Source organism: Heterocephalus glaber, unplaced genomic scaffold (genome assembly GCF_053883595.1).
Source record: "Heterocephalus glaber isolate CG9 unplaced genomic scaffold, H.glaber_assembly_v1.0 deba00000818, whole genome shotgun sequence".
In the NCBI taxonomy this organism is placed as follows: Eukaryota; Metazoa; Chordata; class Mammalia; order Rodentia; family Bathyergidae; genus Heterocephalus; species Heterocephalus glaber.
In genome coordinates, this window is record NW_028258164.1 from 12,557,324 (window position 1) to 12,562,087 (window position 4,764).

General features: G+C 40.2%; 1 pseudogene; it reads left to right on the top strand.

Moving 5' to 3' along the window:
* The first annotated feature begins 311 nt into the window (after positions 1 to 311).
* Positions 312 to 450, top strand: LOC147828962 (U2 spliceosomal RNA; annotated as a pseudogene).
* The last annotated feature ends 4,314 nt before the right edge of the window (positions 451 to 4,764 follow it).

Genomic DNA, 4,764 nt, shown 5'->3' on the forward strand with positions numbered 1-4,764 from the left:
TGCATGCCTGGGAATCTTGAGGGGACAAGGTGACCTTTATCTGTTGGTTTTCTGATACTTTGAAATAGTCATCCTTGCTCTGTCTGCTTTCTCCTTTCTTGTGCCACCGCTTTCTGCTATTTTCTTGTCTTTGTTCTGCATCCTACCTCAAGCCCACCACCACCCTGAGGAGAAGCATCCATATCACTGCCCTTTTCCCTCTCTCAGGCCCCTCCCATGCCATTCAATACCCAATGCCTTCAATACCAGCCTGTGTTAGTCAGCTTTCCATCACTGTGACAAAGTACCTGAGAATAAGAATTTAAAGGAGGATCGCTTCTCGGCCTTTTGGCTAAGATCAAGTGTAGAATTTAAAGGAGGAAAGATTTAGTTTACTTCATGGCTTCAGAGGTTTCAGTCCACGTTCAGCTGCCTCCATTGTTTTTAGGCCTGTTGCAAGGCAGAAACATCACAGTGGAAAAGAGTGGAGGAAAGCTGCTCACTGCACATGAGCCAGGAAGCAGAGAGAAAGAGCCGGGGGCAAGAGATAGCCTTCCAAATTATGTCTCCAGTGTCCTACTTCATCCAACTGGGCCCTCCTCTTAACAGACCATTCGGCCATAAACTTACCAATGGATTAATCCATTCAAAAGGTTAGGATTCTTATGATTCACTCACCTTCCAAAAGCCCCCCAGATCATAACCACAGGACCTAATGGAGATCACGCATTCTTAGGAGAGGTTCTTCTGCTTCCACTCCAAAGATCTTGAGGAGAAAGGTGAGGTCTCCAGAGTTTCACATGCAAATTAATCACATCCTCCTCTGTGACCAGTAGGGTTGATCTAATTGAAAAAGGGCACCTTTGGCTCAGCTTTCTCAGCTGCATTTACGTAAATAACTGAGATGAAGGATTCTCTGTCCACAAAAAGAGATCTGGACTTTATTCACTGTATTTATACCTTTCTGTACTGGTACTGCCTATGCCAATAAATACTTATAGACGTTGAGCACTGAAAACATATGAATCTTGCCTTACCAATCTGTCCAATACAAACATTAGCCTATTCATAGTCTATAAAGTATTTATTATTTCTACAAGCCAAGAAAAATTTATTGGAAAAGTCAGTGTCATTCCATTGCAAATGCACTAAATGTGCCATCTTTGACAACTATGCCAAGTCCAGAGATCTAGGTGTCTCTGTGTTCACGAGACTTAGCTTTTAATTCAGGGAAATGATACTAGAAATGTTATTTCTTTTGTTCATCTTATGAGCTGATCCTGTAAAATTCTCCTTATCAAAAAATTCTTAAACATAAAGGCAAAGCAACTGAAGCAGAAAGTATAACAGTTGCCACTGTAGACCCTTTATTTGCACCATGTGGTCAAAATCATGGGAAGCTTTGGATTTCTAGGGCACTTAAACTTTTAGTCAGAAAACTTTCACATACATTTTCCTGTAAGCTAATTGCACAGGTATTACCAGGCCTGTTGGACAGATTCAGAAACAGGGTGCATATGAGTAAATATTTTAGATTGAACGTTATCAGAAAGAATTTACAGTTACTTCTCAAACTAAATATTGTGATTCTCATTATTTGGAGTAGTTGTATTCTCTAACATTATCATGTGCCCTAAATTAGCAAGTACTGAACTAATGGTCTGGGAGAAACATAGGGTTCCTGTGAGATCCTAGTTACAAGATTTTTCTCAGCTGACTAATGCATTATCATGATTAATATGTATTTCTATATCAAGAAACCTTATTTAATGTGTATTGTTGACTCATTAAGAATGAACTCATGCCAGGGATTTAGCTCAGTGGTGCCACCTGCCTCGCAAGTGCAAGGTCCCAAGTTTAATCTCCAGTACCAAAAACATCCTAAATGTTTAAAAAACAATGAACTCATGACTAACTATGCAAGTTCCCTGTGAGGAACACTGTAGTCTTTTTATGCTTAGGAACACCAAGAAAGCATTTCAGCGTTGGGCCTTCCTGGGGCCAATTTAAATAGTGAAATTTCCAACCAAAAGCACAAAAATGAAAGAAAAAAAAAAAAACCTGACACTAAGCAGACCACAAAAAGAACTTTGTTTGTATTATGACAGCTTTCTAGGATCTGAATCTTTATTATCTGTCTTCTGTCCCCTGTAGTAGTCTTCCATTGCCCCCTTCCCTGACTCCTAATTTGGAACCTGCACAATCTGAATTTCATTTTTCCTTTTAAATCCCAAATTTCCTTGTTGAAAGATTCAAAATTTTATTGTTTTTTTTTATTGGAATCCTATTTCACCTCACAAATACTAAACCCATCTTCCCTCCCTAAACTCAAATCACTCTCCACCCTCAAAAAATCTCAGAGCTACTATCTTGAAGAAGAAGAAGGAGGAGGAGGAGGAGGAGGAGGAGGAGGAGGAGGAGGAGGAGGAGGAGGAAGCAAAGGAGTAAAAGAAGAGGGAACATTAGCCCTTCCTGGGCCTTGAGCTGCAGCTTCTGAGCTGGACCTCACACCATCGCCCTCCTGGGTCTTCAGCTCACTTGCTCACCCGGCAGGACCTGGGGCTCTGCTACCACCAGACTTGTGTCAGCCAGTTTCCCCTAATGAAGCTCTTCCATCCATCCATTCTACTGGTTCTGCTCCTCTGGAGAACCTTGACTCATTTAAGTGTGGCTCTCTCTGAAAGTTGAGCACAACTCCCCTCAGTCAGGGTTTGGGGTCACTTTTCTACTGAATCACTGCTCAAGTACAAAATAACTGGGTCCAGAAGGAAGCCCATCCAATGGACAAACATTTTGGGATTTTGCCTTTAGTTTCTAGAGGATACATGAGTTGGGATATTATAAAAGGGACTTCTCATGTTTTCCCAATAAATCAGGGAAAAGCATCTGATTATTATTGGGCATATTTGGTGAACAATAATCAAATGCTATACAACAAGACCACTGGTGGAACAGAACTTCCAGGGACCTGAGTTCCCACACATCCTGTGACATCTTGTGTTCCTCACTACCTCAGACCCCTCTAACAGTTTTTATATCATTCCCAGCTCTGCAATTCTGCAGGAAAATTCCACAAAATTCATACTAATTAGAAATACCATTGGTGCCTACATGTGGGTGTGCACCAATGTACAGATTCCTTGATCCATTGCTCAGACCCAACTTGCCCTAAATCACCTGCTGTCAGTGAGAGCTGACATCGGGAACAGCAGGCACTTAGGTGCTTGGGGACTCTTGATTTTGCATACTCTGTGCTTGACATGACAGCCAATCATAACTGCAAATTTTCACATTCTCCCTTTTTTCCAAATGCTATTCAAAAAATAAAAACATACAATTATTTAGAATTTATAATTTAGAATTTTAATAGACTAGCAAGAAGTGATTTTGATTTAATTTAGTTCTAACCTTATCTACAAATTTTTATTTTAATATTTCTTCAGAGGCCATGAGGGAGCATCTGATCCAGGCTGCCCTCCTCTTCCAGTGGTTGCTGGCAATCCTGGGGGGGTTCATGGCTTGTAAGAAGCATCACCCCAATCTCTGCTTTCATGCCCTTGTATATGTGTCCGTGTTCACCTTTCCACCTTTTCTAAGAACACCAGTAATAGTGGACAAGGGTCCACGCTTATGAGCTCATCTCCATTTCACTAATTACATTCCCAGCAATCCAATTTCAAGATGCCCTGAGCTTCTGGGGGCTAGAACTTTCACATACAAATGAGGAGGGGCACAATCTAACCCATATATTCTCCTGATTAAAACCCCCTATGAATGCATAAACTTCCATTTTTAAAATAAAGTATTATATCAAATTCAAAATTCTACCTTGAGTTTTTATTTTGTAAGGCTCACAAGAAATTGCAAAAGTGATGCTGAACCTCAAGCTTCTAGAAAGAGAAGAGCAGGCCAAACCCAAAGCTCATACAAGGGAGGAAAGCATGAAGACCAGGGCAGAAATCAATGCAATGGAGACTAAGAGAATGATACAAAAAAATCAATGAAGTCAAGAGTTGGTTCTTCAAAAGAATCAACAAAATCAACAAACCCTTAGCCAACCTTATCAGAAAAAGGAAAGAAAAGGCCCAAATCATGCAATTAGGAACTAAAAGGGTGAAATTGCAAAGGACCCAGCAGAAATCCAGAAGATCATCAATACCTACTTCCAGAACCTATACGCCAATAAGATGGACAACACAGAAGAAATGGACAGATTCCTAGACACTTAGGAATTACCAAAGTTGAACGAAGAAGACCTAAACATCCTGAACAACACAATATCAATCAATGAAATTGAAAACATAATTAAAAACTTACTAACCAAGAAAAGCCCGGGTCCTGATGGCTTCACCACTGAATTCTACAAGACATTTAGAGAAGAACTGCTGCCACTACTGTTTAAACTCTTCAACAAAATTGAAAGGGAAGCAATACTCCCAGAATCATTCCTGGAAGCAAGCATCACCTTGATCCCCAAAGCAGAGAAAGACCCAACTGAAAAAGAGAACTATAGGCCAATCTCACTGTTGAACATAGATGCAAAAATCCTTAATAAGATACTGGCAAACAGAATGCAGAAGATCATCAAGAAGATCATACACCCTGATCAAGTGGGATTCATTCCTGGGATGCAGGGATGGTTCAACATAAGCAAATCAATCAAGGTAATACACTATATCAATACAGCCAAGGACATATGATCATCTCAACTGATGCAGAAAAAGCATTTGACAAAATCCAACACGCATTTATGATAAAAACCCTACAACAAATCAGAATAGATGG